Consider the following 24,415-nt stretch of genomic DNA (forward strand, 5'->3'; position numbering starts at 1 on the left):
TTAGGGTTAGGGATGAATACCCATTGGAGATCAAGATATTCTTCAATAACTTTTTTTCTGTAGGTCATAGAGACTTGGAAGTTGGTTCCATCTCCACTAATGTGGCTATGCCCGATCCATTGGTACCACCCCCGAGCTTCTACGACCTTTGGAAGGGGTAGGGTTAGGGTTGTGATTAGTGTTTGATTTTTTGGTTGCTATTAGGGTTAGGGTTAGGGATGAATACCCATTGGAGATCAAGATATTCTTCAATAACTTTTTTTCTGAAGGTCATAGAGACTTGGAAGTTGGTTCCATCTCCACTAAAGTGGCTATGCCCGATCCATTGGGACCATCCCCGCACTTCTACGACCTTTGGAAATGGTGAAACCACCAAATCTATAAAAAAAAAGTACAAGATATTTTTGAATAACTTTTTTTCTGAAAGTCCTAGAGACTTGTGCATTTCATGATTTATAAAGGGTGGCCTGCCACGCAACCACACCGAATTTCAGCACGTTTCGAGCAAGCAGCGCGGAGTTATTCCAATTAATCCCTAATATGGGTTAGGGTTGCAGTTAGGGTTAGGGTTGCAATTAGGGTTAGGGTTAGGGTTGTGATTAGGGTTAGGGTTAGGGTTGCTATTAGGGTTAGGGTTAGGGATGAATACCCATTGGAGATCAAGATATTCTTCAATAACTTTTATTCTGTAGGTCATAGAGACTTGGAAGTTGGTTCCATCTCCACTAAAGTGGCTATGCCCGATCCATTGGGACCATCCCCGCACTTCTACGACCTTCGGAAATGGTGAAACCACCAAATCTATAAAAAAAAGTACAAGATATTTTTGAATAACTTTTTTTCTGAAAGTCCTAGAGACTTGTGCATTTCAAGATTTATAAAGGGTGGCCTGCCAAGCAACCACACCGAATTTCAGCACGTTTCGAGCAAGCAGCGCGGAGTTATTCCAATTAATCCCTAATATGGGTTAGGGTTGCAGTTAGGGTTAGGGTTGCAATTAGGGTTAGGGTTAGGGTTGTGATTAGGGTTAGGGTTAGGGTTGCTATTAGGGTTAGGGTTAGGGATGAATACCCATTGGAGATCAAGATATTCTTCAATAACTTTTTTTCTGTAGGTCATAGAGACTTGGAAGTTGGTTCCATCTCCACTAATGTGGCTATGCCCGATCCATTGGTACCACCCCCGAGCTTCTACGACCTTTGGAAGGGGTAGGGTTAGGGTTGTGATTAGTGTTTGATTTTTTGGTTGTGATTAGGGTTAGGGTTAGGGATGAAAACCTATAGGAGTTCAAGATATTCTTCAATAACTTTTTTTCTGAAGGTCATAGAGACTTGGAAGTTGGTTCCATCTCCACTAAAGTGGCTATGCCCGATCCATTGGGACCATGCCCGCACTTCTACGACCTTCGGAAATGGTGAAACCACCAAATCTATAAAAAAAAAGTACAAGATATTTTTGAATAACTTTTTTTCTGAAAGTCCTAGAGACTAGTGCATTTCATGATTTATAAAGGGTGGCCTGCCACGCAACCACACCGAATTTCAGCACGTTTCGAGCAAGCAGCACGGAGTTATTCCAATTAATCCCTAATATGGGTTAGGGTTGCAGTTAGGGTTAGGGTTGCAATTAGGGTTAGGGTTAGGGTTGTGATTAGGGTTAGGGTTAGGGTTGCTATTAGGGTTAGGGTTAGGGATGAATACCCATTGGAGATCAAGATATTCTTCAATAACTTTTATTCTGTAGGTCATAGAGACTTGGAAGTTGGTTCCATCTCCACTAAAGTGGCTATGCCCGATCCATTGGGACCATCCCCGCACTTCTACGACCTTCGGAAATGGTGAAACCACCAAATCTATAAAAAAAAGTACAAGATATTTTTGAATAACTTTTTTTCTGAAAGTCCTAGAGACTTGTGCATTTCAAGATTTATAAAGGGTGGCCTGCCAAGCAACCACACCGAATTTCAGCACGTTTCGAGCAAGCAGCGCGGAGTTATTCCAATTAATCCCTAATATGGGTTAGGGTTGCAGTTAGGGTTAGGGTTGCAATTAGGGTTAGGGTTAGGGTTGTGATTAGGGTTAGGGTTAGGGTTGCTATTAGGGTTAGGGTTAGGGATGAATACCCATTGGAGATCAAGATATTCTTCAATAACTTTTTTTCTGTAGGTCATAGAGACTTGGAAGTTGGTTCCATCTCCACTAATGTGGCTATGCCCGATCCATTGGTACCACCCCCGAGCTTCTACGACCTTTGGAAGGGGTAGGGTTAGGGTTGTGATTAGTGTTTGATTTTTTGGTTGCTATTAGGGTTAGGGTTAGGGATGAATACCCATTGGAGATCAAGATATTCTTCAATAACTTTTTTTCTGAAGGTCATAGAGACTTGGAAGTTGGTTCCATCTCCACTAAAGTGGCTATGCCCGATCCATTGGGACCATCCCCGCACTTCTACGACCTTCGGAAATGGTGAAACCACCAAATCTATAAAAAAAAAGTACAAGATATTTTTGAATAACTTTTTTTCTGAAAGTCCTAGAGACTTGTGCATTTCATGATTTATAAAGGGTGGCCTGCCACGCAACCACACCGAATTTCAGCACGTTTCGAGCAAGCAGCGCGGAGTTATTCCAATTAATCCCTAATATGGGTTAGGGTTGCAGTTAGGGTTAGGGTTGCAATTAGGGTTAGGGTTAGGGTTGTGATTAGGGTTAGGGTTAGGGTTGCTATTAGGGTTAGGGTTAGGGATGAATACCCATTGGAGATCAAGATATTCTTCAATAACTTTTATTCTGTAGGTCATAGAGACTTGGAAGTTGGTTCCATCTCCACTAAAGTGCCTATGCCCGATCCATTGGGACCATCCCCGCACTTCTACGACCTTCGGAAATGGTGAAACCACCAAATCTATAAAAAAAAGTACAAGATATTTTTGAATAACTTTTTTTCTGAAAGTCCTAGAGACTTGTGCATTTCAAGATTTATAAAGGGTGGCCTGCCAAGCAACCACACCGAATTTCAGCACGTTTCGAGCAAGCAGCGCGGAGTTATTCCAATTAATCCCTAATATGGGTTAGGGTTGCAGTTAGGGTTAGGGTTGCAATTAGTTTTAGGGTTAGGGTTGTGATTAGGGTTAGGGTTAGGGTTGCTATTAGGGTTAGGGTTAGGGATGAATACCCATTGGAGATCAAGATATTCTTCAATAACTTTTTTTCTGTAGGTCATAGAGACTTGGAAGTTGGTTCCATCTCCACTAATGTGGCTATGCCCGATCCATTGGTACCACCCCCGAGCTTCTACGACCTTTGGAAGGGGTAGGGTTAGGGTTGTGATTAGTGTTTGATTTTTTGGTTGTGATTAGGGTTAGGGTTAGGGATGAAAACCTATAGGAGTTCAAGATATTCTTCAATAACTTTTTTTCTGAAGGTCATAGAGACTTGGAAGTTGGTTCCATCTCCACTAAAGTGCCTATGCCCGATCCATTGGGACCATCCCCGCACTTCTACGACCTTCGGAAATGGTGAAACCACCAAATCTATAAAAAAAAGTACAAGATATTTTTGAATAACTTTTTTTCTGAAAGTCCTAGAGACTTGTGCATTTCAAGATTTATAAAGGGTCGCCTGCCAAGCAACCACACCGAATTTCAGCACGTTTCGAGCAAGCAGCGCGGAGTTATTCCAATTAATCCCTAATATGGGTTAGGGTTGCAGTTAGGGTTAGGGTTGCAATTAGGGTTAGGGTTAGGGTTGTGATTAGGGTTAGGGTTGTGATTAGGGTTAGGGTTAGGGTTGCTATTAGGGTTAGGGTTAGGGATGAATACCCATTGGAGATCAAGATATTCTTCAATAACTTTTTTTCTGTAGGTCATAGAGACTTGGAAGTTGGTTCCATCTCCACTAATGTGGCTATGCCCGATCCATTGGTACCACCCCCGAGCTTCTACGACCTTTGGAAGGGGTAGGGTTAGGGTTGTGATTAGTGTTTGATTTTTTGGTTGTGATTAGGGTTAGGGTTAGGGATGAAAACCTATAGGAGTTCAAGATATTCTTCAATAACTTTTTTTCTGAAGGTCATAGAGACTTGGAAGTTGGTTCCATCTCCACTAAAGTGCCTATGCCCGATCCATTGGGACCATCCCCGCACTTCTACGACCTTCGGAAATGGTGAAACCACCAAATCTATAAAAAAAAGTACAAGATATTTTTGAATAACTTTTTTTCTGAAAGTCCTAGAGACTTGTGCATTTCAAGATTTATAAAGGGTCGCCTGCCAAGCAACCACACCGAATTTCAGCACGTTTCGAGCAAGCAGCGCGGAGTTATTCCAATTAATCCCTAATATGGGTTAGGGTTGCAGTTAGGGTTAGGGTTGCAATTAGGGTTAGGGTTAGGGTTGTGATTAGGGTTAGGGTTAGGGTTGTGATTAGGGTTAGGGTTAGGGTTGCTATTAGGGTTAGGGTTAGGGATGAATACCCATTGGAGATCAAGATATTCTTCAATAACTTTTTTTCTGTAGGTCATAGAGACTTGGAAGTTGGTTCCATCTCCACTAATGTGGCTATGCCCGATCCATTGGTACCACCCCCGAGCTTCTACGACCTTTGGAAGGGGTAGGGTTAGGGTTGTGATTAGTGTTTGATTTTTTGGTTGTGATTAGGGTTAGGGTTAGGGATGAAAACCTATAGGAGTTCAAGATATTCTTCAATAACTTTTTTTCTGAAGGTCATAGAGACTTGGAAGTTGGTTCCATCTCCACTAAAGTGGCTATGCCCGATCCATTGGGACCATCCCCGCACTTCTACGACCTTCGGAAATGGTGAAACCACCAAATCTATAAAAAAAAAGTACAAGATATTTTTGAATAACTTTTTTTCTGAAAGTCCTAGAGACTTGTGCATTTCATGATTTATAAAGGGTGGCCTGCCACGCAACCACACCGAATTTCAGCACGTTTCGAGCAAGCAGCGCGGAGTTATTCCAATTAATCCCTAATATGGGTTAGGGTTGCAGTTAGGGTTAGGGTTGCAATTAGGGTTAGGGTTAGGGTTGTGATTAGGGTTAGGGTTAGGGTTGCTATTAGGGTTAGGGTTAGGGATGAATACCCATTGGAGATCAAGATATTCTTCAATAACTTTTTTTCTGAAGGTCATAGAGACTTGGAAGTTGGTTCCATCTCCACTAAAGTGGCTATGCCCGATCCATTGGGACCATCCCCGCACTTCTACGACCTTCGGAAATGGTGAAACCACCAAATCTATAAAAAAAAAGTACAAGATATTTTTGAATAACTTTTTTTCTGAAAGTCCTAGAGACTTGTGCATTTCATGATTTATAAAGGGTGGCCTGCCACGCAACCACACCGAATTTCAGCACGTTTCGAGCAAGCAGCGCGGAGTTATTCCAATTAATCCCTAATATGGGTTAGGGTTGCAGTTAGGGTTAGGGTTGCAATTAGGGTTAGGGTTAGGGTTGTGATTAGGGTTAGGGTTAGGGTTGCTATTAGGGTTAGGGTTAGGGATGAATACCCATTGGAGATCAAGATATTCTTCAATAACTTTTATTCTGTAGGTCATAGAGACTTGGAAGTTGGTTCCATCTCCACTAAAGTGGCTATGCCCGATCCATTGGGACCATCCCCGCACTTCTACAACCTTCGGAAATGGTGAAACCACCAAATCTATAAAAAAAAGTACAAGATATTTTTGAATAACTTTTTTTCTGAAAGTCCTAGAGACTTGTGCATTTCAAGATTTATATAGGGTGGCCTGCCACGCAACCACACCGAATTTCAGCACGTTTCGAGCAAGCAGCGCGGAGTTATTCCAATTAATCCCTAATATGGGTTAGGGTTGCAGTTAGGGTTAGGGTTGCAATTAGGGTTAGGGTTAGGGTTGTGATTAGGGTTAGGGTTAGGGTTGCTATTAGGGTTAGGGTTAGGGATGAATACCCATTGGAGATCAAGATATTCTTCAATAACTTTTATTGTGTAGGTCATAGAGACTTGGAAGTTGGTTCCATCTCCACTAAAGTGGCTATGCCCGATCCATTGGGACCATCCCCGCACTTCTACGACCTTCGGAAATGGTGAAACCACCAAATCTATAAAAAAAAGTACAAGATATTTTTGAATAACTTTTTTTCTGAAAGTCCTAGAGACTTGTGCATTTCAAGATTTATAAAGGGTGGCCTGCCAAGCAACCACACCGAATTTCAGCACGTTTCGAGCAAGCAGCGCGGAGTTATTCCAATTAATCCCTAATATGGGTTAGGGTTGCAGTTAGGGTTAGGGTTGCAATTAGGGTTAGGGTTAGGGTTGTGATTAGGGTTAGGGTTAGGGTTGCTATTAGGGTTAGGGTTAGGGATGAATACCCATTGGAGATCAAGATATTCTTCAATAACTTTTTTTCTGTAGGTCATAGAGACTTGGAAGTTGGTTCCATCTCCACTAATGTGGCTATGCCCGATCCATTGGTACCACCCCCGAGCTTCTACGACCTTTGGAAGGGGTAGGGTTAGGGTTGTGATTAGTGTTTGATTTTTTGGTTGCTATTAGGGTTAGGGTTAGGGATGAATACCCATTGGAGATCAAGATATTCTTCAATAACTTTTTTTCTGAAGGTCATAGAGACTTGGAAGTTGGTTCCATCTCCACTAAAGTGGCTATGCCCGATCCATTGGGACCATCCCCGCACTTCTACGACCTTTGGAAATGGTGAAACCACCAAATCTATAAAAAAAAAGTACAAGATATTTTTGAATAACTTTTTTTCTGAAAGTCCTAGAGACTTGTGCATTTCATGATTTATAAAGGGTGGCCTGCCACGCAACCACACCGAATTTCAGCACGTTTCGAGCAAGCAGCGCGGAGTTATTCCAATTAATCCCTAATATGGGTTAGGGTTGCAGTTAGGGTTAGGGTTGCAATTAGGGTTAGGGTTAGGGTTGTGATTAGGGTTAGGGTTAGGGTTGCTATTAGGGTTAGGGTTAGGGATGAATACCCATTGGAGATCAAGATATTCTTCAATAACTTTTATTCTGTAGGTCATAGAGACTTGGAAGTTGGTTCCATCTCCACTAAAGTGGCTATGCCCGATCCATTGGGACCATCCCCGCACTTCTACAACCTTCGGAAATGGTGAAACCACCAAATCTATAAAAAAAAGTACAAGATATTTTTGAATAACTTTTTTTCTGAAAGTCCTAGAGACTTGTGCATTTCAAGATTTATATAGGGTGGCCTGCCACGCAACCACACCGAATTTCAGCACGTTTCGAGCAAGCAGCGCGGAGTTATTCCAATTAATCCCTAATATGGGTTAGGGTTGCAGTTAGGGTTAGGGTTGCAATTAGGGTTAGGGTTAGGGTTGTGATTAGGGTTAGGGTTAGGGTTGCTATTAGGGTTAGGGTTAGGGATGAATACCCATTGGAGATCAAGATATTCTTCAATAACTTTTATTGTGTAGGTCATAGAGACTTGGAAGTTGGTTCCATCTCCACTAAAGTGGCTATGCCCGATCCATTGGGACCATCCCCGCACTTCTACGACCTTCGGAAATGGTGAAACCACCAAATCTATAAAAAAAAGTACAAGATATTTTTGAATAACTTTTTTTCTGAAAGTCCTAGAGACTTGTGCATTTCAAGATTTATAAAGGGTGGCCTGCCAAGCAACCACACCGAATTTCAGCACGTTTCGAGCAAGCAGCGCGGAGTTATTCCAATTAATCCCTAATATGGGTTAGGGTTGCAGTTAGGGTTAGGGTTGCAATTAGGGTTAGGGTTAGGGTTGTGATTAGGGTTAGGGTTAGGGTTGCTATTAGGGTTAGGGTTAGGGATGAATACCCATTGGAGATCAAGATATTCTTCAATAACTTTTTTTCTGTAGGTCATAGAGACTTGGAAGTTGGTTCCATCTCCACTAATGTGGCTATGCCCGATCCATTGGTACCACCCCCGAGCTTCTACGACCTTTGGAAGGGGTAGGGTTAGGGTTGTGATTAGTGTTTGATTTTTTGGTTGCTATTAGGGTTAGGGTTAGGGATGAATACCCATTGGAGATCAAGATATTCTTCAATAACTTTTTTTCTGAAGGTCATAGAGACTTGGAAGTTGGTTCCATCTCCACTAAAGTGGCTATGCCCGATCCATTGGGACCATCCCCGCACTTCTACGACCTTTGGAAATGGTGAAACCACCAAATCTATAAAAAAAAAGTACAAGATATTTTTGAATAACTTTTTTTCTGAAAGTCCTAGAGACTTGTGCATTTCATGATTTATAAAGGGTGGCCTGCCACGCAACCACACCGAATTTCAGCACGTTTCGAGCAAGCAGCGCGGAGTTATTCCAATTAATCCCTAATATGGGTTAGGGTTGCAGTTAGGGTTAGGGTTGCAATTAGGGTTAGGGTTAGGGTTGTGATTAGGGTTAGGGTTAGGGTTGCTATTAGGGTTAGGGTTAGGGATGAATACCCATTGGAGATCAAGATATTCTTCAATAACTTTTATTCTGTAGGTCATAGAGACTTGGAAGTTGGTTCCATCTCCACTAAAGTGGCTATGCCCGATCCATTGGGACCATCCCCGCACTTCTACGACCTTCGGAAATGGTGAAACCACCAAATCTATAAAAAAAAGTACAAGATATTTTTGAATAACTTTTTTTCTGAAAGTCCTAGAGACTTGTGCATTTCAAGATTTATAAAGGGTGGCCTGCCAAGCAACCACACCGAATTTCAGCACGTTTCGAGCAAGCAGCGCGGAGTTATTCCAATTAATCCCTAATATGGGTTAGGGTTGCAGTTAGGGTTAGGGTTGCAATTAGGGTTAGGGTTAGGGTTGTGATTAGGGTTAGGGTTAGGGTTGCTATTAGGGTTAGGGTTAGGGATGAATACCCATTGGAGATCAAGATATTCTTCAATAACTTTTTTTCTGTAGGTCATAGAGACTTGGAAGTTGGTTCCATCTCCACTAATGTGGCTATGCCCGATCCATTGGTACCACCCCCGAGCTTCTACGACCTTTGGAAGGGGTAGGGTTAGGGTTGTGATTAGTGTTTGATTTTTTGGTTGTGATTAGGGTTAGGGTTAGGGATGAAAACCTATAGGAGTTCAAGATATTCTTCAATAACTTTTTTTCTGAAGGTCATAGAGACTTGGAAGTTGGTTCCATCTCCACTAAAGTGGCTATGCCCGATCCATTGGGACCATGCCCGCACTTCTACGACCTTCGGAAATGGTGAAACCACCAAATCTATAAAAAAAAAGTACAAGATATTTTTGAATAACTTTTTTTCTGAAAGTCCTAGAGACTTGTGCATTTCATGATTTATAAAGGGTGGCCTGCCACACAACCACACCGAATTTCAGCACGTTTCGAGCAAGCAGCACGGAGTTATTCCAATTAATCCCTAATATGGGTTAGGGTTGCAGTTAGGGTTAGGGTTGCAATTAGGGTTAGGGTTAGGGTTGTGATTAGGGTTAGGGTTAGGGTTGCTATTAGGGTTAGGGTTAGGGATGAATACCCATTGGAGATCAAGATATTCTTCAATAACTTTTATTCTGTAGGTCATAGAGACTTGGAAGTTGGTTCCATCTCCACTAAAGTGGCTATGCCCGATCCATTGGGACCATCCCCGCACTTCTACGACCTTCGGAAATGGTGAAACCACCAAATCTATAAAAAAAAGTACAAGATATTTTTGAATAACTTTTTTTCTGAAAGTCCTAGAGACTTGTGCATTTCAAGATTTATAAAGGGTGGCCTTCCAAGCAACCACACCGAATTTCAGCACGTTTCGAGCAAGCAGCGCGGAGTTATTCCAATTAATCCCTAATATGGGTTAGGGTTGCAGTTAGGGTTAGGGTTGCAATTAGGGTTAGGGTTAGGGTTGTGATTAGGGTTAGGGTTAGGGTTGCTATTAGGGTTAGGGTTAGGGATGAATACCCATTGGAGATCAAGATATTCTTCAATAACTTTTTTTCTGTAGGTCATAGAGACTTGGAAGTTGGTTCCATCTCCACTAATGTGGCTATGCCCGATCCATTGGTACCACCCCCGAGCTTCTACGACCTTTGGAAGGGGTAGGGTTAGGGTTGTGATTAGTGTTTGATTTTTTGGTTGCTATTAGGGTTAGGGTTAGGGATGAATACCCATTGGAGATCAAGATATTCTTCAATAACTTTTATTCTGTAGGTCATAGAGACTTGGAAGTTGGTTCCATCTCCACTAAAGTGGCTATGCCCGATCCATTGGGACCATCCCCGCACTTCTACGACCTTCGGAAATGGTGAAACCACCAAATCTATAAAAAAAAGTACAAGATATTTTTGAATAACTTTTTTTCTGAAAGTCCTAGAGACTTGTGCATTTCATGATTTATAAAGGGTGGCCTGCCACGCAACCACACCGAATTTCAGCACGTTTCGAGCAAGCAGCGCGGAGTTATTCCAATTAATCCCTAATATGGGTTAGGGTTGCAGTTAGGGTTAGGGTTGCAATTAGGGTTAGGGTTAGGGTTGTGATTAGGGTTAGGGTTAGGGTTGCTATTAGGGTTAGGGTTAGGGATGAATACCCATTGGAGATCAAGATATTCTTCAATAACTTTTATTCTGTAGGTCATAGAGACTTGGAAGTTGGTTCCATCTCCACTAAAGTGGCTATGCCCGATCCATTGGGACCATCCCCGCACTTCTACGACCTTCGGAAATGGTGAAACCACCAAATCTATAAAAAAAAGTACAAGATATTTTTGAATAACTTTTTTTCTGAAAGTCCTAGAGACTTGTGCATTTCAAGATTTATAAAGGGTGGCCTGCCAAGCAACCACACCGAATTTCAGCACGTTTCGAGCAAGCAGCGCGGAGTTATTCCAATTAATCCCTAATATGGGTTAGGGTTGCAGTTAGGGTTAGGGTTGCAATTAGGGTTAGGGTTAGGGTTGTGATTAGGGTTAGGGTTAGGGTTGCTATTAGGGTTAGGGTTAGGGATGAATACCCATTGGAGATCAAGATATTCTTCAATAACTTTTTTTCTGTAGGTCATAGAGACTTGGAAGTTGGTTCCATCTCCACTAATGTGGCTATGCCCGATCCATTGGTACCACCCCCGAGCTTCTACGACCTTTGGAAGGGGTAGGGTTAGGGTTGTGATTAGTGTTTGATTTTTTGGTTGTGATTAGGGTTAGGGTTAGGGATGAAAACCTATAGGAGTTCAAGATATTCTTCAATAACTTTTTTTCTGAAGGTCATAGAGACTTGGAAGTTGGTTCCATCTCCACTAAAGTGCCTATGCCCGATCCATTGGGACCATCCCCGCACTTCTACGACCTTCGGAAATGGTGAAACCACCAAATCTATAAAAAAAAGTACAAGATATTTTTGAATAACTTTTTTTCTGAAAGTCCTAGAGACTTGTGCATTTCAAGATTTATAAAGGGTCGCCTGCCAAGCAACCACACCGAATTTCAGCACGTTTCGAGCAAGCAGCGCGGAGTTATTCCAATTAATCCCTAATATGGGTTAGGGTTGCAGTTAGGGTTAGGGTTGCAATTAGGGTTAGGGTTAGGGTTGTGATTAGGGTTAGGGTTGTGATTAGGGTTAGGGTTAGGGTTGCTATTAGGGTTAGGGTTAGGGATGAATACCCATTGGAGATCAAGATATTCTTCAATAACTTTTTTTCTGTAGGTCATAGAGACTTGGAAGTTGGTTCCATCTCCACTAATGTGGCTATGCCCGATCCATTGGTACCACCCCCGAGCTTCTACGACCTTTGGAAGGGGTAGGGTTAGGGTTGTGATTAGTGTTTGATTTTTTGGTTGTGATTAGGGTTAGGGTTAGGGATGAAAACCTATAGGAGTTCAAGATATTCTTCAATAACTTTTTTTCTGAAGGTCATAGAGACTTGGAAGTTGGTTCCATCTCCACTAAAGTGGCTATGCCCGATCCATTGGGACCATCCCCGCACTTCTACGACCTTCGGAAATGGTGAAACCACCAAATCTATAAAAAAAAAGTACAAGATATTTTTGAATAACTTTTTTTCTGAAAGTCCTAGAGACTTGTGCATTTCATGATTTATAAAGGGTGGCCTGCCACGCAACCACACCGAATTTCAGCACGTTTCGAGCAAGCAGCGCGGAGTTATTCCAATTAATCCCTAATATGGGTTAGGGTTGCAATTAGGGTTAGGGTTAGGGTTGCAATTAGGGTTGTGATTAGGGTTAGGGTTAGGGTTGCTATTAGGGTTAGGGATGAATACCCATTGGAGATCAAGATATTCTTCAATAACTTTTTTTCTGTAGGTCATAGAGACTTGGAAGTTGGTTCCATCTCCACTAATGTGGCTATGCCCGATCCATTGGTACCACCCCCGAGCTTCTACGACCTTTGGAAGGGGTAGGGTTAGGGTTGTGATTAGTGTTTGATTTTTTGGTTGTGATTAGGGTTAGGGTTAGGGATGAAAACCTATAGGAGTTCAAGATATTCTTCAATAACTTTTTTTCTGAAGGTCATAGAGACTTGGAAGTTGGTTCCATCTCCACTAAAGTGCCTATGCCCGATCCATTGGGACCATCCCCGCACTTCTACGACCTTCGGAAATGGTGAAACCACCAAATCTATAAAAAAAAGTACAAGATATTTTTGAATAACTTTTTTTCTGAAAGTCCTAGAGACTTGTGCATTTCAAGATTTATAAAGGGTCGCCTGCCAAGCAACCACACCGAATTTCAGCACGTTTCGAGCAAGCAGCGCGGAGTTATTCCAATTAATCCCTAATATGGGTTAGGGTTGCAGTTAGGGTTAGGGTTGCAATTAGGGTTAGGGTTAGGGTTGTGATTAGGGTTAGGGTTAGGGTTGCTATTAGGGTTAGGGTTAGGGATGAATACCCATTGGAGATCAAGATATTCTTCAATAACTTTTTTTCTGTAGGTCATAGAGACTTGGAAGTTGGTTCCATCTCCACTAATGTGGCTATGCCCGATCCATTGGTACCACCCCCGAGCTTCTACGACCTTTGGAAGGGGTAGGGTTAGGGTTGTGATTAGTGTTTGATTTTTTGGTTGTGATTAGGGTTAGGGTTAGGGATGAAAACCTATAGGAGTTCAAGATATTCTTCAATAACTTTTTTTCTGAAGGTCATAGAGACTTGGAAGTTGGTTCCATCTCCACTAAAGTGGCTATGCCCGATCCATTGGGACCATCCCCGCACTTCTACGACCTTCGGAAATGGTGAAACCACCAAATCTATAAAAAAAAAGTACAAGATATTTTTGAATAACTTTTTTTCTGAAAGTCCTAGAGACTTGTGCATTTCATGATTTATAAAGGGTGGCCTGCCACGCAACCACACCGAATTTCAGCACGTTTCGAGCAAGCAGCGCGGAGTTATTCCAATTAATCCCTAATATGGGTTAGGGTTGCAGTTAGGGTTAGGGTTGCAATTAGGGTTAGGGTTAGGGTTGTGATTAGGGTTAGGGTTAGGGTTGCTATTAGGGTTAGGGTTAGGGATGAATACCCATTGGAGATCAAGATATTCTTCAATAACTTTTATTCTGTAGGTCATAGAGACTTGGAAGTTGGTTCCATCTCCACTAAAGTGGCTATGCCCGATCCATTGGGACCATCCCCGCACTTCTACGACCTTCGGAAATGGTGAAACCACCAAATCTATAAAAAAAAGTACAAGATATTTTTGAATAACTTTTTTTCTGAAAGTCCTAGAGACTTGTGCATTTCAAGATTTATAAAGGGTCGCCTGCCAAGCAACCACACCGAATTTCAGCACGTTTCGAGCAAGCAGCGCGGAGTTATTCCAATTAATCCCTAATATGGGTTAGGGTTGCAGTTAGGGTTAGGGTTGCAATTAGGGTTAGGGTTAGGGTTGTGATTAGGGTTAGGGTTGTGATTAGGGTTAGGGTTAGGGTTGCTATTAGGGTTAGGGTTAGGGATGAATACCCATTGGAGATCAAGATATTCTTCAATAACTTTTTTTCTGTAGGTCATAGAGACTTGGAAGTTGGTTCCATCTCCACTAATGTGGCTATGCCCGATCCATTGGTACCACCCCCGAGCTTCTACGACCTTTGGAAGGGGTAGGGTTAGGGTTGTGATTAGTGTTTGATTTTTTGGTTGTGATTAGGGTTAGGGTTAGGGATGAAAACCTATAGGAGTTCAAGATATTCTTCAATAACTTTTTTTCTGAAGGTCATAGAGACTTGGAAGTTGGTTCCATCTCCACTAAAGTGGCTATGCCCGATCCATTGGGACCATCCCCGCACTTCTACGACCTTCGGAAATGGTGAAACCACCAAATCTATAAAAAAAAAGTACAAGATATTTTTGAATAACTTTTTTTCTGAAAGTCCTAGAGACTTGTGCATTTCATGATTTATAAAGGGTGGCCTGCCACGCAACCACACCGAATTTCAGCACGTTTCGAGCAAGCAGCGCGGAGTTATTCCAATTAATCCCTAATATGGGTTAGGGTTGCAATTAGGGTTAGGGTTAGGGTTGCAATTAGGGTTGTGATTAGGGTTAGGGTTAGGGTTGCTATTAGGGTTAGGGATGAATACCCATTGGAGATCAAGATATTCTTCAATAACTTTTTTTCTGTAGGTCATAGAGACTTGGAAGTTGGTTCCATCTCCACTAATGTGGCTATGCCCGATCCATTGGTACCACCCCCGAGCTTCTACGACCTTTGGAAGGGGTAGGGTTAGGGTTGTGATTAGTGTTTGATTTTTTGGTTGTGATTAGGGTTAGGGTTAGGGATGAAAACCTATAGGAGTTCAAGATATTCTTCAATAACTTTTTTTCTGAAGGTCATAGAGACTTGGAAGTTGGTTCCATCTCCACTAAAGTGCCTATGCCCGATCCATTGGGACCATCCCCGCACTTCTACGACCTTCGGAAATGGTGAAACCACCAAATCTATAAAAAAAAGTACAAGATATTTTTGAATAACTTTTTTTCTGAAAGTCCTAGAGACTTGTGCATTTCAAGATTTATAAAGGGTCGCCTGCCAAGCAACCACACCGAATTTCAGCACGTTTCGAGCAAGCAGCGCGGAGTTATTCCAATTAATCCCTAATATGGGTTAGGGTTGCAGTTAGGGTTAGGGTTGCAATTAGGGTTAGGGTTAGGGTTGTGATTAGGGTTAGGGTTAGGGTTGCTATTAGGGTTAGGGTTAGGGATGAATACCCATTGGAGATCAAGATATTCTTCAATAACTTTTTTTCTGTAGGTCATAGAGACTTGGAAGTTGGTTCCATCTCCACTAATGTGGCTATGCCCGATCCATTGGTACCACCCCCGAGCTTCTACGACCTTTGGAAGGGGTAGGGTTAGGGTTGTGATTAGTGTTTGATTTTTTGGTTGCTATTAGGGTTAGGGTTAGGGATGAATACCCATTGGAGATCAAGATATTCTTCAATAACTTTTTTTCTGAAGGTCATAGAGACTTGGAAGTTGGTTCCATCTCCACTAAAGTGGCTATGCCCGATCCATTGGGACCATCCCCGCACTTCTACGACCTTTGGAAATGGTGAAACCACCAAATCTATAAAAAAAAAGTACAAGATATTTTTGAATAACTTTTTTTCTGAAAGTCCTAGAGACTTGTGCATTTCATGATTTATAAAGGGTGGCCTGCCACGCAACCACACCGAATTTCAGCACGTTTCGAGCAAGCAGCGCGGAGTTATTCCAATTAATCCCTAATATGGGTTAGGGTTGCAGTTAGGGTTAGGGTTGCAATTAGGGTTAGGGTTAGGGTTGTGATTAGGGTTAGGGTTAGGGTTGCTATTAGGGTTAGGGTTAGGGATGAATACCCATTGGAGATCAAGATATTCTTCAATAACTTTTATTCTGTAGGTCATAGAGACTTGGAAGTTGGTTCCATCTCCACTAAAGTGGCTATGCCCGATCCATTGGGACCATCCCCGCACTTCTACGACCTTCGGAAATGGTGAAACCACCAAATCTATAAAAAAAAGTACAAGATATTTTTGAATAACTTTTTTTCTGAAAGTCCTAGAGACTTGTGCATTTCAAGATTTATAAAGGGTGGCCTGCCAAGCAACCACACCGAATTTCAGCACGTTTCGAGCAAGCAGCGCGGAGTTATTCCAATTAATCCCTAATATGGGTTAGGGTTGCAGTTAGGGTTAGGGTTGCAATTAGGGTTAGGGTTAGGGTTGTGATTAGGGTTAGGGTTAGGGTTAGGGTTGCTATTAGGGTTAGGGTTAGGGATGAATACCCATTGGAGATCAAGATATTCTTCAATAACTTTTTTTCTGTAGGTCATAGAGACTTGGAAGTTGGTTCCATCTCCACTAATGTGGCTATGCCCGATCCATTGGTACCACCCCCGAGCTTCTACGACCTTTGGAAGGGGTAGGGTTAGGGTTGTGATTAGTGTTTGATTTTTTGGTTGTGATTAGGGTTAGGGTTAGGGATGAAAACCTATAGGAGTTCAAGATATTCTTCAATAACTTTTTTTCTGAAGGTCATAGAGACTTGGAAGTTGGTTCCATCTCCACTAAAGTGGCTATGCCCGATCCATTGGGACCATGCCCGCACTTCTACGACCTTCGGAAATGGTGAAACCACCAAATCTATAAAAAAAAAGTACAAGATATTTTTGAATAACTTTTTTTCTGAAAGTCCTAGAGACTTGTGCATTTCATGATTTATAAAGGGTGGCCTGCCACACAACCACACCGAATTTCAGCACGTTTCGAGCAAGCAGCACGGAGTTATTCCAATTAATCCCTAATATGGGTTAGGGTTGCAGTTAGGGTTAGGGTTGCAATTAGGGTTAGGGTTAGGGTTGTGATTAGGGTTAGGGTTAGGGTTGCTATTAGGGTTAGGGTTAGGGATGAATACCCATTGGAGATCAAGATATTCTTCAATAACTTTTATTCTGTAGGTCATAGAGACTTGGAAGTTGGTTCCATCTCCACTAAAGTGGCTATGCCCGATCCATTGGGACCATCCCCGCACTTCTACGACCTTCGGAAATGGTGAAACCACCAAATCTATAAAAAAAAGTACAAGATATTTTTGAATAACTTTTTTTCTGAAAGTCCTAGAGACTTGTGCATTTCAAGATTTATAAAGGGTGGCCTTCCAAGCAACCACACCGAATTTCAGCACGTTTCGAGCAAGCAGCGCGGAGTTATTCCAATTAATCCCTAATATGGGTTAGGGTTGCAGTTAGGGTTAGTGTTGCAATTAGGGTTAGGGTTAGGGTTGTGATTAGGGTTAGGGTTAGGGTTGCTATTAGGGTTAGGGTTAGGGATGAATACCCATTGGAGATCAAGATATTCTTCAATAACTTTTTTTCTGTAGGTCATAGAGACTTGGAAGTTGGTTCCATCTCCACTAATGTGGCTATGCCCGATCCATTGGTACCACCCCCGAGCTTCTACGACCTTTGGAAGGGGTAGGGTTAGGGTTGTGATTAGTGTTTGATTTTTTGGTTGCTATTAGGGTTAGGGTTAGGGATGAATACCCATTGGAGATCAAGATATTCTTCAATAACTTTTATTCTGTAGGTCATAGAGACTTGGAAGTTGGTTCCATCTCCACTAAAGTGGCTATGCCCGATCCATTGGGACCATCCCCGCACTTCTACGACCTTCGGAAATGGTGAAACCACCAAATCTATAAAAAAAAGTACAAGATATTTTTGAATAACTTTTTTTCTGAAAGTCCTAGAGACTTGTGCATTTCAAGATTTATAAAGGGTGGCCTGCCAAGCAACCACACCGAATTTCAGCACGTTTCGAGCAAGCAGCGCGGAGTTATTCCAATTAATCCCTAATATGGGTTAGGGTTGCAGTTAGGGTTAGGGTTGCAATTAGGGTTAGGGTTAGGGTTGTGATTAGGGTTAGGGTTAGGGTTGCTATTAGGGTTAGGGTTAGGGATGAATACCCATTGGAGATCAAGATATTCTTCAATAACTTTTTTTCTGTAGGTCATAGAGACTTGGAAGTTGGTTCCATCTCCACTAATGTGGCTATGCCCGATCCATTGGTACCACCCCCGAGCTTCTACGACCTTTGGAAGGGGTAGGGTTAGGGTTGTGATTAGTGTTTGATTTTTTGGTTGTGATTAGGGTTAGGGTTAGGGATGAAAACCTATAGGAGTTCAAGATATTCTTCAATAACTTTTTTTCTGAAGGTCATAGAGACTTGGAAGTTGGTTCCATCTCCACTAAAGTGCCTATGCCCGATCCATTGGGACCATCCCCGCACTTCTACGACCTTCGGAAATGGTGAAACCACCAAATCTATAAAAAAAAGTACAAGATATTTTTGAATAACTTTTTTTCTGAAAGTCCTAGAGACTTGTGCATTTCAAGATTTATAAAGGGTCGCCTGCCAAGCAACCACACCGAATTTCAGCACGTTTCGAGCAAGCAGCGCGGAGTTATTCCAATTAATCCCTAATATGGGTTAGGGTTGCAGTTAGGGTTAGGGTTGCAATTAGGGTTAGGGTTAGGGTTGTGATTAGGGTTAGGGTTGTGATTAGGGTTAGGGTTAGGGTTGCTATTAGGGTTAGGGTTAGGGATGAATACCCATTGGAGATCAAGATATTCTTCAATAACTTTTTTTCTGTAGGTCATAGAGACTTGGAAGTTGGTTCCATCTCCACTAATGTGGCTATGCCCGATCCATTGGTACCACCCCCGAGCTTCTACGACCTTTGGAAGGGGTAGGGTTAGGGTTGTGATTAGTGTTTGATTTTTTGGTTGTGATTAGGGTTAGGGTTAGGGATGAAAACCTATAGGAGTTCAAGATATTCTTCAATAACTTTTTTTCTGAAGGTCATAGAGACTTGGAAGTTGGTTCCATCTCCACTAAAGTGGCTATGCCCGATCCATTGGGACCATCCCCGCACTTCTACGACCTTCGGAAATGGTGAAACCACCAAATCTATAAAAAAAAAGTACAAGATATTTTTGAATAACTTTTTTTCTGAAAGTCCTAGAGACTTGTGCATTTCATGATTTATAAAGGGTGGCCTGCCACGCAACCACACCGAATTTCAGCACGTTTCGAGCAAGCAGCGCGGAGTTATTCCAATTAATCCCTAATATGGGTTAGGGTTGCAATTAGGGTTAGGGTTAGGGTTGCAATTAGGGTTGTGATTAGGGTTAGGGTTAGGGTTGCTATTAGGGTTAGGGATGAATACCCATTGGAGATCAAGATATTCTTCAATAACTTTTTTTCTGTAGGTCATAGAGACTTGGAAGTTGGTTCCATCTCCACTAATGTGGCTATGCCCGATCCATTGGTACCACCCCCGAGCTTCTACGACCTTTGGAAGGGGTAGGGTTAGGGTTGTGATTAGTGTTTGATTTTTTGGTTGTGATTAGGGTTAGGGTTAGGGATGAAAACCTATAGGAGTTCAAGATATTCTTCAATAACTTTTTTTCTGAAGGTCATAGAGACTTGGAAGTTGGTTCCATCTCCACTAAAGTGCCTATGCCCGATCCATTGGGACCATCCCCGCACTTCTACGACCTTCGGAAATGGTGAAACCACCAAATCTATAAAAAAAAGTACAAGATATTTTTGAATAACTTTTTTTCTGAAAGTCCTAGAGACTTGTGCATTTCAAGATTTATAAAGGGTCGCCTGCCAAGCAACCACACCGAATTTCAGCACGTTTCGAGCAAGCAGCGCGGAGTTATTCCAATTAATCCCTAATATGGGTTAGGGTTGCAGTTAGGGTTAGGGTTGCAATTAGGGTTAGGGTTAGGGTTGTGATTAGGGTTAGGGTTAGGGTTGCTATTAGGGTTAGGGTTAGGGATGAATACCCATTGGAGATCAAGATATTCTTCAATAACTTTTTTTCTGTAGGTCATAGAGACTTGGAAGTTGGTTCCATCTCCACTAATGTGGCTATGCCCGATCCATTGGTACCACCCCCGAGCTTCTACGACCTTTGGAAGGGGTAGGGTTAGGGTTGTGATTAGTGTTTGATTTTTTGGTTGTGATTAGGGTTAGGGTTAGGGATGAAAACCTATAGGAGTTCAAGATATTCTTCAATAACTTTTTTTCTGAAGGTCATAGAGACTTGGAAGTTGGTTCCATCTCCACTAAAGTGGCTATGCCCGATCCATTGGGACCATCCCCGCACTTCTACGACCTTCGGAAATGGTGAAACCACCAAATCTATAAAAAAAAAGTACAAGATATTTTTGAATAACTTTTTTTCTGAAAGTCCTAGAGACTTGTGCATTTCATGATTTATAAAGGGTGGCCTGCCACGCAACCACACCGAATTTCAGCACGTTTCGAGCAAGCAGCGCGGAGTTATTCCAATTAATCCCTAATATGGGTTAGGGTTGCAGTTAGGGTTAGGGTTGCAATTAGGGTTAGGGTTAGGGTTGTGATTAGGGTTAGGGTTAGGGTTGCTATTAGGGTTAGGGTTAGGGATGAATACCCATTGGAGATCAAGATATTCTTCAATAACTTTTATTCTGTAGGTCATAGAGACTTGGAAGTTGGTTCCATCTCCACTAAAGTGGCTATGCCCGATCCATTGGGACCATCCCCGCACTTCTACGACCTTCGGAAATGGTGAAACCACCAAATCTATAAAAAAAAGTACAAGATATTTTTGAATAACTTTTTTTCTGAAAGTCCTAGAGACTTGTGCATTTCAAGATTTATAAAGGGTCGCCTGCCAAGCAACCACACCGAATTTCAGCACGTTTCGAGCAAGCAGCGCGGAGTTATTCCAATTAATCCCTAATATGGGTTAGGGTTGCAGTTAGGGTTAGGGTTGCAATTAGGGTTAGGGTTAGGGTTGTGATTAGGGTTAGGGTTGTGATTAGGGTTAGGGTTAGGGTTGCTATTAGGGTTAGGGTTAGGGATGAATACCCATTGGAGATCAAGATATTCTTCAATAACTTTTTTTCTGTAGGTCATAGAGACTTGGAAGTTGGTTCCATCTCCACTAATGTGGCTATGCCCGATCCATTGGTACCACCCCCGAGCTTCTACGACCTTTGGAAGGGGTAGGGTTAGGGTTGTGATTAGTGTTTGATTTTTTGGTTGTGATTAGGGTTAGGGTTAGGGATGAAAACCTATAGGAGTTCAAGATATTCTTCAATAACTTTTTTTCTGAAGGTCATAGAGACTTGGAAGTTGGTTCCATCTCCACTAAAGTGGCTATGCCCGATCCATTGGGACCATCCCCGCACTTCTACGACCTTCGGAAATGGTGAAACCACCAAATCTATAAAAAAAAAGTACAAGATATTTTTGAATAACTTTTTTTCTGAAAGTCCTAGAGACTTGTGCATTTCATGATTTATAAAGGGTGGCCTGCCACGCAACCACACCGAATTTCAGCACGTTTCGAGCAAGCAGCGCGGAGTTATTCCAATTAATCCCTAATATGGGTTAGGGTTGCAATTAGGGTTAGGGTTAGGGTTGCAATTAGGGTTGTGATTAGGGTTAGGGTTAGGGTTGCTATTAGGGTTAGGGATGAATACCCATTGGAGATCAAGATATTCTTCAATAACTTTTTTTCTGTAGGTCATAGAGACTTGGAAGTTGGTTCCATCTCCACTAATGTGGCTATGCCCGATCCATTGGTACCACCCCCGAGCTTCTACGACCTTTGGAAGGGGTAGGGTTAGGGTTGTGATTAGTGTTTGATTTTTTGGTTGTGATTAGGGTTAGGGTTAGGGATGAAAACCTATAGGAGTTCAAGATATTCTTCAATAACTTTTTTTCTGAAGGTCATAGAGACTTGGAAGTTGGTTCCATCTCCACTAAAGTGCCTATGCCCGATCCATTGGGACCATCCCCGCACTTCTACGACCTTCGGAAATGGTGAAACCACCAAATCTATAAAAAAAAGTACAAGATATTTTTGAATAACTTTTTTTCTGAAAGTCCTAGAGACTTGTGCATTTCAAGATTTATAAAGGGTCGCCTGCCAAGCAACCACACCGAATTTCAGCACGTTTCGAGCAAGCAGCGCGGAGTTATTCCAATTAATCCCTAATATGGGTTAGGGTTGCAGTTAGGGTTAGGGTTGCAATTAGGGTTAGGGTTAGGGTTGTGATTAGGGTTAGGGTTAGGGTTGCTATTAGGGTTAGGGTTAGGGATGAATACCCATTGGAGATCAAGATATTCTTCAATAACTTTTTTTCTGTAGGTCATAGAGACTTGGAAGTTGGTTCCATCTCCACTAATGTGGCTATGCCCGATCCATTGGTACCACCCCCGAGCTTCTACGACCTTTGGAAGGGGTAGGGTTAGGGTTGTGATTAGTGTTTGATTTTTTGGTTGCTATTAGGGTTAGGGTTAGGGATGAATACCCATTGGAGATCAAGATATTCTTCAATAACTTTTTTTCTGAAGGTCATAGAGACTTGGAAGTTGGTTCCATCTCCACTAAAGTGGCTATGCCCGATCCATTGGGACCATCCCCGCACTTCTACGACCTTTGGAAATGGTGAAACCACCAAATCTATAAAAAAAAAGTACAAGATATTTTTGAATAACTTTTTTTCTGAAAGTCCTAGAGACTTGTGCATTTCATGATTTATAAAGGGTGGCCTGCCACGCAACCACACCGAATTTCAGCACGTTTCGAGCAAGCAGCGCGGAGTTATTCCAATTAATCCCTAATATGGGTTAGGGTTGCAGTTAGGGTTAGGGTTGCAATTAGGGTTAGGGTTAGGGTTGTGATTAGGGTTAGGGTTAGGGTTGCTATTAGGGTTAGGGTTAGGGATGAATACCCATTGGAGATCAAGATATTCTTCAATAACTTTTATTCTGTAGGTCATAGAGACTTGGAAGTTGGTTCCATCTCCACTAAAGTGGCTATGCCCGATCCATTGGGACCATCCCCGCACTTCTACGACCTTCGGAAATGGTGAAACCACCAAATCTATAAAAAAAAGTACAAGATATTTTTGAATAACTTTTTTTCTGAAAGTCCTAGAGACTTGTGCATTTCAAGATTTATAAAGGGTGGCCTGCCAAGCAACCACACCGAATTTCAGCACGTTTCGAGCAAGCAGCGCGGAGTTATTCCAATTAATCCCTAATATGGGTTAGGGTTGCAGTTAGGGTTAGGGTTGCAATTAGGGTTAGGGTTAGGGTTGTGATTAGGGTTAGGGTTAGGGTTAGGGTTGCTATTAGGGTTAGGGTTAGGGATGAATACCCATTGGAGATCAAGATATTCTTCAATAACTTTTTTTCTGTAGGTCATAGAGACTTGGAAGTTGGTTCCATCTCCACTAATGTGGCTATGCCCGATCCATTGGTACCACCCCCGAGCTTCTACGACCTTTGGAAGGGGTAGGGTTAGGGTTGTGATTAGTGTTTGATTTTTTGGTTGTGATTAGGGTTAGGGTTAGGGATGAAAACCTATAGGAGTTCAAGATATTCTTCAATAACTTTTTTTCTGAAGGTCATAGAGACTTGGAAGTTGGTTCCATCTCCACTAAAGTGGCTATGCCCGATCCATTGGGACCATGCCCGCACTTCTACGACCTTCGGAAATGGTGAAACCACCAAATCTATAAAAAAAAAGTACAAGATATTTTTGAATAACTTTTTTTCTGAAAGTCCTAGAGACTTGTGCATTTCATGATTTATAAAGGGTGGCCTGCCACACAACCACACCGAATTTCAGCACGTTTCGAGCAAGCAGCACGGAGTTATTCCAATTAATCCCTAATATGGGTTAGGGTTGCAGTTAGGGTTAGGGTTGCAATTAGGGTTAGGGTTAGGGTTGTGATTAGGGTTAGGGTTAGGGTTGCTATTAGGGTTAGGGTTAGGGATGAATACCCATTGGAGATCAAGATATTCTTCAATAACTTTTATTCTGTAGGTCATAGAGACTTGGAAGTTGGTTCCATCTCCACTAAAGTGGCTATGCCCGATCCATTGGGACCATCCCCGCACTTCTACGACCTTCGGAAATGGTGAAACCACCAAATCTATAAAAAAAAGTACAAGATATTTTTGAATAACTTTTTTTCTGAAAGTCCTAGAGACTTGTGCATTTCAAGATTTATAAAGGGTGGCCTTCCAAGCAACCACACCGAATTTCAGCACGTTTCGAGCAAGCAGCGCGGAGTTATTCCAATTAATCCCTAATATGGGTTAGGGTTGCAGTTAGGGTTAGTGTTGCAATTAGGGTTAGGGTTAGGGTTGTGATTAGGGTTAGGGTTAGGGTTGCTATTAGGGTTAGGGTTAGGGATGAATACCCATTGGAGATCAAGATATTCTTCAATAACTTTTTTTCTGTAGGTCATAGAGACTTGGAAGTTGGTTCCATCTCCACTAATGTGGCTATGCCCGATCCATTGGTACCACCCCCGAGCTTCTACGACCTTTGGAAGGGGTAGGGTTAGGGTTGTGATTAGTGTTTGATTT

The sequence above is a fragment of the Paralichthys olivaceus genome, chromosome 16 (assembly GCF_024713975.1).
Source record: "Paralichthys olivaceus isolate ysfri-2021 chromosome 16, ASM2471397v2, whole genome shotgun sequence".
NCBI lineage: Eukaryota > Metazoa > Chordata > Actinopteri > Pleuronectiformes > Paralichthyidae > Paralichthys > Paralichthys olivaceus.